Source organism: Salmo salar, chromosome 10 (genome assembly GCF_965601325.2).
Source record: "Salmo salar chromosome 10, fSalSal1, whole genome shotgun sequence".
Lineage (NCBI taxonomy): Eukaryota > Metazoa > Chordata > Actinopteri > Salmoniformes > Salmonidae > Salmo > Salmo salar.
In genome coordinates, this window is record NC_138300.1 from 45803472 (window position 1) to 45818819 (window position 15348).

Sequence of the window (15348 nt, forward strand, 5' to 3'; positions counted from 1 at the left end):
GGATGAACGCAGTGCCCTTGTTTGGGTGTAGGGCCTGATCAGAGCCTGAAGGTATGGAGGTGCCGTTCCCTTCACAGCTCCGTAGGCAATCACCATGGTCTTGTAGCGGATGCGAGCTTCAACTGGAAGCCAGTGGAGAGAGCGGAGGAGCGGGGTGACGTGAGAGAACTTGGGAAGGTTGAACACCAGACGGGCTGCGGCGTTCTGGATGAGTTGTAGGGGTTTAATGGCACAGGCAGGGAGCCCAGCCAACAGCGAGTTGCAGTAATCCAGACGGGAGATGACAAGTGCCTGGATTAGGACCTGCGCCGCTTCCTGTGTGAGGCAGGGTCGTACTCTGCGAATGTTGTAGAGCATGAACCTACAGGATCGGGTCACCGCCTTGATGTTAGTGGAGAACGACAGGGTGTTGTCCAGGATCACGCCAAGGTTCTTAGCACTCTGGGAGGAGGACACAAGGGAGTTGTCAACCGTGATGGCGAGATCATGGAACGGGCAGTCCTTCCCCGGGAGGAAGAGCAGCTCCCTCTTGCCGAGGTTCAGCTTGAGCTGGTGATCCGTCATCCATACTGATATGTCTGACAGAGACTACATGTGGATAATATTAATTGGTCTGGGATAATTACTCTATAATTCCCTGGGTGATTCCCTGGGTGATTGCTAAATACTGCACCATTTAAACACCCAAATCCCCCCAAAACACATGTAAATATTTGACTACAAATTGTGCCTTCCTGTATTATACTTATGCTAAAATGTTTATTATATTCTATTGAGGCATTTACTTTATGTTGGTATTCTGATCTTTTATTATTTCTTATTGTTGTTGCATTGTGGAGAAGGAACCTCAAGTAAGCATTTTGTTGGACAGTGTATACCATGTGTATCCCATACATATGACTAATAAAACTTTAAACTTGATTCTGTATGAGAGGCACACAGCCAAAGCAGAGGTGGGTGACTGTTCTTAATAACAGGTTGTTTGTTCCCTGACAGAGATGACAGTCTGATTCATCAGTGAAACACAGTTTGACACCTGGAGCATGTCCTTGTGTAACTATGGACTGTTTCCATGTAAGGAAACAAAACCTATTTTCACCAAAACCTTCTTCTACCTTTTTTCCTTCTATTATAGTAAGCAGATGTGTTTATATTGTAAAGTTTGACTTTGGAAGATCATTTCAAATCAAATCAAATTGTATGTCACATGTGCCGAATGCATCATACGTAGACCTTACAGTGAAATGCTGATTTACAAGCCCTAACCAACAACGCAGTTAAATAAATAAAAAAAATAAGAATAACAAATGAAAGTAACAAATAATTAAAGATCAGCAGTAAAATAACAATAGCGAAGCTATATACAGGGGGTACCGGTTGCAGAGTCAGTGTGCACGGGCATTTGTCTTTGTGTGTGTGTTAGTGTGTTTGTGTGTGTGTGCGTGTGTGTGTGTGTGTGTGTGTGTGTGTGTGTGTGTGTGCACGCCTGCTTGTGTCTGCACACTCCTGACTCATTGTTGAGGGTGGGGGTGTGTGCATGTAGAGTATGTAGAATATAGGATGCGTCATATGTAGGGTATAGGATGCGTCATATGTAGAGTATAGGATGCGTCATATGTAGAGTATAGGATGCGTCATATGTAGAGTATAGGATGCGTCATATGTAGAGTATAGGATGCGTCATATGTAGGGTATAGGATGCGTCATATGTAGGGTATAGGATGCGTCATATGTAGAGTATAGGATGCGTCAAATGTAGAGTATAGGTCATATGTAGAGTATAGGTCATATGTAGAGTATAGGATGCGTCATATGTAGGGTATAGGATGCGTCATATGTAGAGTACAGGATCCGTCATATGTAGAGTACAGGATCCGTCACATGTAGAGTACAGGATGCGTCATATGTAGGCTATAGGATGCGTCATATGTAGGGTATAGGTCATATGTAGAGTATAGGATGCGTCATATGTAGGGTATAGGATGTGTCATATGTAGAGTATAGGATGCGTCATATGTAGGTATAGGATGCGTCATATGTAGAGTATAGGATGCGTCATATGTAGAGTATAGGATGCGTTATATGTAGAGTATAGGATGCGTTATATGTAGAGTATAGGATGCATCATATGTAGAGTATAGGATGCGTCATATGTAGAGTATAGGTCATATGTAGAGTATAGGATGTGTCATATGTAGAGTATAGGTCGGGATGGATGCCTAGAGGGTATAGGATGCGTCATATGTAAGGTATAGGATGCGTCATAAGTAGAGTATTGGTCATATGTAGAGTATAGGTCATATGTAGAGTATAGGATGCGTCATATGTAGAGTATAAGATGCGTCATACACCACTGTTCAAAAGTTTGGGGTCACTTAGGAATATCCTTGTTTTTGAAAGAAAAAAACACTTTCTTTGTCCATTAAAATAACATCAAATTGATCAGAAATACAGTGTAGACATTGTTAATGTTGTAAATGACTATTGTAGCTGTAAACGGCTGATTTTTTATGGAATATCTACATAGGCGTAAAGAGGCCCATTATCAGCAACCATCACTCCTGTGTTCCAATGGCACGTGGTCTTAGTTAATCCAAGTTTATCATTTTAAAAGGCTAATTGATCACTAGAAAACCCTTTCACAATTATGTTAGCACAGCTGAAAACGGTTGTTCTGATTAAAGAAGCAATAAAACTGGCCTTCTTTAGACTAGTTGAGTATCTGGAGCATCAGCATTTGTGGGTTCGATTACAGGCTCAAAATGGCCAGAAACAAAGAACTTTCTTCTGAAACTCGTCAGTCTATTCTTGTTCTGAGAAATTAAGACTATTCCATGCGAGAAATTGCCAAGACACTGAAGATCTTGTATAATGCTGTTTACTACTCCCTTCACAGAACAGCGTAAAATGGCTCTAACCAGAATATAAAGAGGAGTGGGAGGCCCCGGTGCACAACTGAGCAAGATGACAAGTACATTAGAGTGTCTAGTTTGAGAAACAGATGCCTGTACGAGATCTTTACTTGCTTGGCAATTTCTCACATGAAATAGCCTTAATTTCTCAGAACAAGAATAGACTGACGAGTTTCAGAAGAAAATAATTTGTTTCTGGCCATTTTGAGCCTGTAATTGAACCCACAAATGCTGATGCTCCATATACTCAACTAGTTTAAAGAAGGGCAGTTTTATTGCTTTTGAGGGTCGAAGTGTGGGGACGGTGTGTTGGATTGCAGCTGTGATGAATTTCTGCAGCTATCTCCGCAGCCTGCAGTGTGTGGGTGTAAGTAGGCCACCAAGGGCAGGAAGATACCAAAGGCAGACAAAGCCTGCAAATCCTATACTACCCTATATTCACACCACAACTCCGCACTGAGATCACAGAGATATTAACTGATGTGGGGATTGCCTTCCAGACAGCATTAAGATCATTTTTAGCCCATGTTACAATGAATCGTTATATTCATAGTATAGTTCACTCAGTGGGCTTCACAAAATCACAATGGGTAAAATCAAGGTTGGCTTTGACAAAGAACATTTGTGAGACAGTACAGTAGCCTACATTACAGTAAGCTAGAAAGGACACCAGACTTACACATGCATTCAGGGGGGTGACATCATTCTCCTCTCACCAGGCATCAACCCAGTTTTTGTAAGAATGACATCCTCCGATGATGTCATGCTCCCAGGAAAGTGGTCACATGGTGCACTGCACACTGATGAATAATTAATAAACGGATTTCATCATTTGACGTGCTGAGCAGAAAGAACAGTAGCCGAGCCACCGCCTATATACAGAAACATACATGGAGACACATACATTGTGGATAGGTACCTCTAGTCTAGAGTGGCACAATAGGATCGCAAGGGGGGTAATATGAAAATAATATGAAATAATATGAAAAATAGGTGATAGGGAATCCTTGCTACCAGTAGAAATATTTAATGACGTTGTTGCATGTGATACGAGTGGCATTCATATGACTCTGGCTACAAAGGCTTTGAAACGCCATCTAATTACTCGACTGTTGGCTATTATTTAGCAAATTAATATGCTCATGTCAAATTAATTTATCTAGATAGTAGTGACTGTGTCGTCTCTTATCTTGAGTAGTGAATAGACATAGCAACAGAACGAAGTAGCATTTTCCTGAGGGAGAAAATTATTATTTTACAAGGTGCGAGGAACAACAGAAGATTTACTATCTACGTCACAAGCAAGCCTAGCTGGCATTCTGAAGTTTGTCCACCGTTAAAACTTCTTACGGCTTGAATCCCGTTAGCGGGATCGATATGACGACAGCCAGTGAAAGTGCACGGCGGCAAATTCAGAACAACAAAAATCTCATAATTTACATTTCTCAAACATACAAGTATTATACACAATTTTAAAGATAAGATTCTCCTTAATCTACCCACAGTGTCTGATTTCAAAAAGGCTTTACAGCGAAAGCAAAACATTAGATTATGTTAGGACAGCACCTAAACAAGAAAAACCACACAGCCATTTTCCAAGCAAGGAGAGGTGTCACAAAAACCAGAAATACAGCTAAAATGAATTACTAACCTTTGATGATCTTCATCAGATGACACTCCCAGGACTCAATATTACAAAATACATGTTTTGTTCAATAAAGTTCATATTTATATCCATAAACCCCATTTTACATTGGTGCGTGATGTTCAGAAAATGTATTCCCACCAAAACTACCAGTGAATGAGCACATCAATTTACAAAAATACTCATCATAAACGTTGATAAAATTTACAACAGTAATTGAAAGAATTATAGATATACTACTCCTTAATGCAACCACTGTGTCAGATTTTAAAATAGCTTTTCGGCAAAAGCACATTTTTCAATATTCTGAGTACAGAGCTCAGCCATCACAGCAAGCTATACAGTTACCCGCCGAGTTCTGGAGTCAACTAAACTCAGAATTAGTATTATAAATCTTCCCTTACCTTTGCTGATCTTCGTCGGAATGCACTCCCAGGACTCCTACTTCCACAAGAAATGTTATTTTTGTTCGGAATACTCCATATTTATGTCCAAATACCTCCGTTTTGTTCGTGCGTTCAGATCACTATCCAAAGGCATAACGCCTGAGCGTAAAAAAAGAGACAAAAAGTCAAATAGTGCCATTACCGTTCGTAGAAACATGTCAAATGATGTTTACAATCAATCCTTAGGGTCTTTTTAACATAAAACATCGATAATATTCCAACCGGACAATAGCATATTCATTACAGAAGAAAAAGAAGGAGCGGCGCACCAAATGTGCCCGTGCAGTAAACAACTCACTGGTCCCAGGCAGTTCACTGATTGACTGAGCTCCTATTCTCTGCCCAGTAACAGTAGATGGATGAAACAAGTTTCTAAAGGCTGTTGACAGCCAATGGAAGCCTTAGGAAGTTCAAAATGACCCCACAGACACTGTAGTTTGAACAGGGATTTTTGCCTGCCATATGGGTTCTGTTATACTCACAGACATCATTCAAACAGTTTTAGAAACTTCAGAGTGTTTTCTATCCAACTCTGCTAATAATAAGCATATCTTAGTTTCTGAGAGTGAGTAGCAGGCAGTTTACTCTGGGCACGTCAGTCATCCAAGCGACTCAATACTGCCACCATCCATAAGAGGTTAAATCCACAAACTGGGCTGTAACTCTATCCCTGGTGATGGATCTATCTCGCTGGTCGGCTAAATTGATTGTCCTACTGATGAAATCGATGGTGGCCAACAAAAGCTGGCCGAGCATCCTTTCTTTAGACTAAGAATTCTGTCCGGGCAGTCAGTATGGCTTTGCTTACCATCGTCTCCCAACAACATGATCTCACATCTCACTGCTATATTTCACCAATGTTTGTCCAAAAGACACAATCGTCAAACCACAAAGCTGTAGTCAAAGGTGCAATATAACCGTCAAATGTGAGATTAGTTTCTGGCCACCCGCGATGCCTCCTCTCGACAGTGCCGCTTGAAGTCCACAGAGGAAAGATCATATCCTAGATTTGGCTTTTTTTTATTTTGTAAATAAAGTGATCTTCTTCTGAAGGTTCTGACAGCTCTTGGCCTTGCCAAGACACTCAGCCAATTAACCCCTGCTGACATAGGCCAAAATCAGACAGAAGAAAATTCTGATGTCTGACAAAGCTATACTGAATAATCTCACATTTTGATGTCACAACTTGCCATTTGCACCACTTGGACAAACGTCAAGAGTCGACACGAGTTTGTGAGATCTTGTTGCAATTGAATAGACCGTGTTATGGCAGGTGACAAACAGGCCAGCAGCCGCTGACTGGGGTAGCCTTTTCACCTTTGATGCCCCCGAAGAGCAGTGCTCACTATAAAACTGATTTTACAGAGGTAGAATGGCAGAAGCTTGCAGAGTATTAGCACTGAAGCATGGCACTGTACAAGAGTGCAATTCAGGCCCAGTGGAGCATGAAGGCTGAAGGCCAAGCTAAGTATCTCCCACCTCTATTAACAAAAGGCTAGGTTATACCTTAGCGCTTTGAAACGTATTTTCCTTTAAAACTGTATAATGAAAATAAATATAATTTGTTCAGCTTTTTCCTGTAAATAACAGGGTTGGTATTAATAATGTCTGTATATTTACATGTTTGTGGAAGGTCTCTGTTAGGCATCCTCCTCAGTCTACAGTGTTTCCACTGGAACCTTGCCCAGGGCCCCTGCTATGAATAACCCTGTGTCCCATAGCTGCAAGAGTTTCATTTCCCAGGCTAAGTGGACATGCCATCCGCAAGGACAACTCAGGACATCTTCCAGAAGTTTGCACACATACAGTACAGTACACTCCCCTTCATGGATTCAAATTAAGAAAAAAGGAGTAGTGTAAGGAATTTGGTGGAAACTTGGTGGAAACTTCCACCAGCCATACACCAATGCAGTGGTTTTAAATGCAAGAGGGAGAGTAAATGAGGGCACACTTCTGGAAAAATTGTAGAGAATTGGAATGCAGCTGAGTTGGCCTTGCAGAGGGGATCAGATAATATTTGTTCCTTCAGTTCAGTCTGGTACATACAGTAAAGATCTAGTTTTTCATTCATAACTTATTCAGTAATTTGCATAAAGTAACACCTCCATGGAAATGTAAAATGCTGCTTAGTGATAGAAGTGCTCCCCCAAATTAAACATGTTTGTGTCACGGATCCCTCCGGAAATGTGTCATTGCGCACACCTGGTCCCCATTCCCACTGATTGTATTTGTATAAATGTGCCCTTTGTTTCTCCATTGGGCTGTCGATTATTGTTCCAATGTCTGTAGGTCATGTGAGTACCTATGCTGTGTCGTTTTGGCTTTTGTGCCACGTGTATTGTGCAGATGAATACAGGTCTCGTCCCGTGTGGTAATCATTGTGCGCTTGTGTTATTTATTCGAGGTACTCCTCGCTCTTTTTTTTGGGTTTCAACCCTGTGTTTTGTATACGTGTTTGTTTGGTCTTCGTCCCCGTGCCTTTACATGGCACACTGTAATTTTGGTATAATAAAAAAAACTTTTACTCATTCCTGTGCCTGTCTCCCGAATCATTCATACCAACATGACAGCTAGTGTGTGTGTGTGTGTGTGTGTGTGTGTGTGTGTGTGCTTCCATGTCATCATCCATCCATCCATCCATGCAGGACAGAGGGATACTCAACCAATCAGATGAGAGAGTGTGATGATGCGTATGCCGGTTTACGGTTTGTGGGAAACAACCAATCAGATGAAGGAGCGTGATGACTCGTATGCTGACTGGCTTGCAGGGGCAGATGAAAGACATGTATTTCTTTTATCTAGTGATCCATCAATGACTTGGTTATTTATTAGATATAGTAAAACCAACCATTATAAATGCAAAGTGTTAATCGGATGTCTTATTCAAACTCAGCTTGCAAGCTTATCATACTTACTTGTCTATCCAAAATAGGTTTACTCCAATATCTGCATTGTTTTTAAAATGGCATGTAGACAAACAAATGGACACATCTTGATTTTAGATTTATTAATTTTTTATCCACAAGTAAAACAGTTTCACAGACGGTTCAATTTTTTTAATTGGCTTATTTTTTACTGATTTAAGATGAAAATGACATAATTTATTTTGTACATAGGCACTTACAATAGTTATTTATTTAACTTAACATAGCCTTGCAGAATTTCACCACCCTAACCCCACTTACAGTAAATACTCTAACTTATTTTAATTTTTTTACAGATATTTTGTTCCATATACATTATTCATACACTTTACATACAGTACATGTTACTTTAATACACAGTATTACATGATAGGAATCAGTGGAGGCTGAGGAGGAATCAGTGGAGGCTGAGGAAGAAAGGGGAAGACCATCCTCAGTGAATAAAAAAAAATGTAAATAGTGAAAGATTAAAAAAAAGTTATCCTTTTTAGAAAAAATTATACTAAATATATTCGTCACCAAATAATTGATTAAAACACACTGTTTTGTAACGAAGGTCTACAGTAGCCTCAACAGCACTCTGTAGGTTAGCACCATGGTGTAGCCGGAGGACTGAGAGTTTCTGTCCTCCTCTGGGTACATTGACTTCAATACAAAATCTAGGAGGCTCATGGTTTTCACTCCCATAGACTTACACAGTAATTATGACAGCTTTCGAAGGACATCCTCCAACCTATCAGAGCTCATGCAGAATGAACTGACATGTTGTCCACCCAATCAAAGGATCAGAGAATGAATCTAGTACTGAAATCATAACCTACAGCTATCTAGCACTGCAGTGCATAAAATGTGCTGAGTAGTTGACCTACAGAGAGAAAGACAATAGTTTAATAGTTTTTAACAAAATAATTTCTTCAAAAATTAAGGAGAAGCAAGAGAAAGAGCTATCTATATTTCATTGCATTTCTTTCACTTTCACTTAGCTCGTGAATGCAGCTAGCTAGTTTAGCCTACTCAAACACCCAGCTCAAACAGAGGGATGCTATGTTAGCTAGCTGGCTATCCAACACTTGAACTCTTCCAAGTCAAGGTAAGCTTTTGGTTTTATTAATTTATTGTCACCGGGGCCCGCCTGAGTAACTGCTAAATTGCTTGCTGACTGTACACGGCACTGCATGATTGTAGCAAGTTTACGAACATGTTGGTTCTAGTAGCTATTTTGATTATGACGTTAGCTAATATAGTAACAATGATGTAGGCTGTGTGTAGAGGTTAGCGGTTATGATATGAAGGTTTGGCTAGTAAAGCTTTTCACCTGGTCACAGACAATGTGTTGGGCACCTTTTCCCTTCACTTATTGTGCACAAGGGAAAAGGTGACAGGAGGAGATTGCGTAGAAGCAAGAAGAAATTATGCAACAAACAAAGTGATCATGCTGTTTGTATGTGGCTGCTATGAAAGTGAACTCTGTTTGCGTGTGATCAGGTGTGTATTCATTCTGCCGATTCTGTTTAAAAACGTTTCTTAAACGTCAGCAAACGGAACGAAGATAAAAAATACCTGAATTTGTCCAATAGAAACTCTTTCGCAACTGCTGGACTAATCATTACTCTATGGATCAGCTAGATGCAGGCAACAGCGTGCAAGGCAGTATTGAATGTCTGTCACCTTGATTACTCCAATTTCTCTCAACCTACATTGTAAACTTTGATTCATAGGCTAGATTGTAGCAACCTCATGATGGGTATAGGGAAAATTCCAGTATTCCGTAGTAGCCTAAACCTAACGATGTAACAATGAGCTGGGTGAATGGAATATGCAATGGCGGATTTAGGCATAGGCGACATGGGCAGCCGCCCAGGGCGGCATCTTGCCGGGGGCGGCATGGAGTGTCCGCACAAAAAAAATTATATTCTGAATGGTGACATTTGCACGATCGGTTTTCTATCACTCATTTGCATGTCACGTGAATATCATGTCACCTTGTGGGACTGTGGGTAAATTAACCTTGTCAGAGTGGGCGCACTGAATCTAGTTTGTGAGCTAGGCAAGCTACTGCCTGGGAAGGTCTCCCACTCAGAAGTACAACATGGGGCGGGGGTAGGTTGACCTCAGGTCCCTCCACTGAAATCTATCAAATAGCGCACATCTAACTTTGTACAGTACTAATGCAATTAGTAAGGCAATTAGTTGTGCAATTTAGTTTGTGTGTTTCTTGTTTGAAGTGCAATAGTGTAATAATCAGGTTCTCTTCTTTATAAGTGTTTTATTCTATTTGTGTATTTGTGTGATATAGGATTTGTGCAATTTAGTTTTATTTGTGTTTTTTGTTAGCAATAGGGTAATAGTGTAATATTTCGATTCACATCTTAAACGGCACCGACCGCCACTGATAGAAATACAGTTTGATATACACATTACATGTAAAATGGTACTCATCATTACATACTCTTGATATAAGTGCCATGGGATCTTTAGTGACCACAGAGTTAGGACACCCCTTTAAAGACCCATTTTCAATTTGAGGAACATTCCATTATTAGTTATTAATTGAACATTTTTAAATTAAGTTGTGATCTGTCTTTGAACGTACTGCTTTCTTGTTCATTTCAGAAGCATGTTTCTCGTTGGCTTTTGTTTGTCTGTCTTTCCCCCTGGTGGCATTCATACGTCTTTGTGCCACCCAATTTGAAACGGAACACCATTGACTGGGAGACTTTTACTCTCCCAAATGAGTTTTTTGCCCTGCCAAAGAGTGTGCATATATTGAAGCTCAAGAATACGATATATTACTATTATAATGACAGGCTATCTGTCCTGAGATCCTGCCAGATTCCATATAGGGGGAGAGACGCGAAAGCCCAGCTTGCTTAGCTGGCTGGGCGGGCTCAAATGGAGGCCGCTATTGAACGTTTCCAGCGTTGCAGGAGCTGTGTTTACTTTGCTTTGTTCCGGGACAATGAAGACCGCGCTGACTTTCAATGTAGCAACTGTTTGTTTGTGGAGGACTACAGGAGCGAAGTAACTACTCTTAGCAAGCAAGTAGCAAACCTACCATTTATTTTTCTTCCACCCCAGTAGCTGGACGCCGCTCTGGTCTGGTGGAAGTTTCGCCGTCGTGTCGGCTCTCCACAGCCGACTGGCCGGTGCTCGGCAGGGTTCCATCCCCAAAGGGATCTCCCCCTTCCCTGGAGAATGGAGCTCGACCCAAACAACCAGCCATGGAGGTATGTCACTCACCATGGAAGTCAAAGAATGCGTCCTCTGGCAACGGGGGTCTCCATGGAGATGTTGAGCCCGGAACTGACACAGACCAGAAACAGCTTTGCCGCCCTGGCCAATCAAGATCGGATCCGGAGGTACCTGCATCTTCATCCTCGGTTCTGTCTCCCTCTCCTGTGGCTTCTACTTTGGGTTCAGATCCTCGGAGCTCCCAGCCTCACCAGACCATGAGGCTGCCTGAGAGACCGGCCCATTCAACATCACCAGCTGTCATCGTAGGCAGCTCTATGGTGAGAAACATCTCAGTCCCCAAGGCAAAAACCCTGTGCTATCCAGTAGCACGAGTACAGGACATAAGGCTGCTTCTGACTGTTCTACCACAGATGCCGGGAGCTGACACTGTTGTAGTCCATGTGGGGTCAAACGACATCAGGAGGGCTAGCTCAGAACATTTGAAAATTGATTTTAAAGAAATGATTTTAGCATTAAAAGAATCCAAAAAACGGCCATTCATTTCAGATCTAGGACCATCGTTGAGCCGCGGGTGTGAAAGATTCAGCAGACTGCTGGAATTACACATCTGGCTAAAAGACTACTGTAGCTCTGCTGGAGTCCCTGTTATTGATAACTTTGACACCTTCTGGAACAGAAGATACTCTATAGTCCATCCAAATCATCTTGGCTCCTGGACTCTGTCCTCGCATTTCAAGGCTGCGTTGAAACAATGACTGATAAATGATCCAAGACCAGCTCAGTTAATCCCTACCATTGTGACAATGAGTCTTCATAATGCTGCATCAAATGTACATGACTTTAGGGGCATTGGCAAACACAATGTAAGTAATTTAATTTATGTACCCCTAATTGCACCGAATACATCTGTTTATCCTACAGCTATTGTAAGCCGTAATCATGAGCCTATAAACTAGAGTTACACTGTTAGCATTGAGGCAGTGTGCAATAGTAGGAAGACCACTTCATGCAGCTCACCCTGCACTATCTGGTCTGTACTCTGGTCTTGTCACGTGTGCTCTGGCCAACAGTTTGCATATAAAGTGCGGGTAGGCTAGTCTACATGATGAGATTATTATGGATAAGAGCCAGAATATTTTTATTTGTCAAACGGCAGTCAAGCAACAATCATCATGTCACCAGAATAAGACCCTCAATATTTCTTGGAATGGAACATCAAGATCACAGTGCACTTTCAAAACCCTGTGAAGTTAATCATAATTTATTTAATCTGTAGCCTTTTAAACTGTATGGTTTCCTGGGTCATAGTGGGAGGACCACACAACATGTCATTGCATGACTCCAAGTTTACTTCGATATGATGGTTGTTATATCAATATTTGTGAATAAAGGCACTTTCAACGCCTTTTCTCGCATAATTAATTTTACAGACACAAAAAGATCACACCATGTCAAACCAACAAATAATCTGTTAGTAGTTGTAAAATTGTACTGAAACTTCCTGTTTCCATCACAGCTGTCGTGATTATTTTTTTTACGGTATGACTTTACTCGCATAAAAACTGTGGAGATGTTATGGTTATTGGGAGGTCTGTGTTAGGCATCTGGGTTAATGTAACGAATTTTAGTAACGTTGCCAAATCTTGTTCCCTAATCTATTTTGTTATTTGGTCCTCAAACTTGAACATGCCATTTCTGATCAGTCGGGTAGGTGGGCCTTCTGAGCCAGCATACGAGTTATCACACTCCATCTGATTGGTCAAGTAGGCGGGCCTTCTGACTTTGTGGTAGTAACTAGTAACGACCCAGCACTGGCTTGTACACTACCAATGATGAAGTCTTTAAAAATACTTGCATATAGGAAGCTTAACAGTTTCTCTTGTAAAAATATATGTATTATTGTGGCGGCGATAGCAGTACAGTACATTGGTTGAAGCTCAATGTTACATTTATGACAGGGTCGTCAGTATTAGGGTTGTCAGACAATTTTTTGCCCAAACCTAACTCAAATTCTGGACGTCAGATTAAAGCAAGGCTACAAAATCTATAAGGTGAAAATCAGACCTGAATCCATTTGGACTGAATATGTTTGTACAGTATATGCAAAAAAAATGTATTACATGTATAATTTATAGCCCTCACGTGCACATTTCCGCCCATGAATGACAATGCTAACATCTTTCAGCCGAATCTCAGAGGTTTAAAACTGGACTAAAGCACTTGGGTTGAGCAGCAACAGTGCTAGTATCTAGCTAACACCAGTCGGATGAGAGGCAAGCTACAAGCAAAGGAAGTTAGCTATATTTTACTGTGGAAGGTTTTTCATGCGGCTGTAATCATCTGTGTAAACTGTTGACCTTCACACTTGGGTGTAATAAGCACATAAAATAGCAAACGTTCTTGGCTACTATTGCCAGTTAGCTAGCCAACTAACATTAGACAGTAACGTTAGATAGCTACAAGCCAACAATATTGTAATGTTAGCTGTATGGACGGATCACGCACGGCACAACAAGCAAAGCTAGTAAAGTTAACAGTTGTCATGACGTTGGCCTCTTTGGGTACAGGAAGGACAGTTGACCCCCTCCCCTTTGTACCATCCCCCAACCTACCTTCCCAACCACCCAGGCCCTGTGTGAAAGGGTTGTAAAAACTCTAAGAGGAGTCTCTGGCCACATGGCCCATAGAGAGACACAGGAAATTCTTCCAACTCACAGAATTGGGGAGCCAAGCGACAATTGTGTTCTGGAGAAGGTATGGAAGATTGGTGAAGAATCCAGCTACGAACTGGTCCGCTTGGTACAATTTTGTGATACTCAGAAGAGACAATATAGCCATATTACCATAAAACTGTTTATATAATAGCCTCAGCTTGAGACTTGCATCATAATGGTTGTATAAAATGTATTAATAAGGATAAAGCTATTTGTAATACATTGAGATGCTATGTACTGATGTTAATGTGATAGAATTGGATTTCTGTACCAAGCTTCACTCAGCCATCGGCACGCCCCCAAGGGACACAGACAGGACCAGGCGTCATTTGACATGCCTGTTCAAGGGTCACTATAAAACTATACCCTGAGCTACATTTCTCCAGACCAGGCCTCCACTCCATGGCCAATAGGTTTTACCATCCAATTCCTCTACTGAAAGTGAACTATACCACGTGGTTAACTTTTAGACTATTGATACTGACAGAATAAGAACAAGTCTTTGATATTAATTATTAGTCTGCAGCTAAGTAAATTATATCATCGAACGCGAAGACCAACGAAACATCCATTCTATAACGACATTAATGAATGTCGCTTTGAAAGATCCATTCTAACCGAGAGAGAGAGAGAGAGAGAGAGAGAGAGAGAGAGAGAGAGAGAGAGAGAGAGAGAGAGAGAGAGAGAGAGAGAGAGAACTCTCCATCAGAACGACGCTCGAACAAGGATCCCGACGACACACTGAGCGTAAATATATATTGATTGCAATTGTTCCCGAATGAGTGAGCGTTCAATTGTCAATTGTTAATATTAATGAACTCTGTGTACCTCCTCAGCTGACCGTTTATGACCCATTGTCTAACAGACCAGCCATGCCTGTTAGCCATTAGGGCACATTACTATACCAATCTTTTGTTACGATAATTACTGTTTGTATGTTTTCTGTTAATTACTTAGTGTAGTAAATAAATGATTTTAAGACAATTGATGTATGGATGATTTTAGTAAAGACTGGGTGCGTGCAGATACAACAATTTACGATGTTTGGAATGAGACTGAACACGAGGTAAAATACACCATTTAAACCAGAAGATAATCGGCCTATATTATAATATAGGAAAGTTATATTAGGAAAATTATAACTTTGTAATCTGAATATTTTCCTTGGTGCCCTGATCTCCTAGTTAATTACAATTAAACGATTAATCAGTTTAATCGCGTGATAATAATTACAGGGAGTTAATTGATAAACATGTCTTCAGTTTAATGGTACCCCAAAGACACGACACAGTCAACACCAAACTTTGGGAAACTACCATGCTGCAAATGTACAATACATGCAATGGGCATTGCTCAACTAACGTTAACGTTAGCTAATGTTACTCCATACACTAGTCAATCTGGCTTGCTTAGCAATGTAGCTAACATTATGCATAGATTCAGTACACTCCTTCCTCTGTCAATGCAATTGTTATAATGCATTATAATCCACATTTGCGCAGACTGATTAAT

The 15348-nt window shown here is 40.9% G+C and overlaps 1 protein-coding gene across 1 annotated transcript in view; it reads right to left on the reverse strand.

Annotated features, from left to right (window-relative positions):
• The window catches only part of lepr (leptin receptor), a 115872-nt gene that overhangs the window by 69396 nt on the left and 31128 nt on the right, over positions 1-15348 (reverse strand). The gene's annotated exons all lie outside the window — the stretch shown is intronic.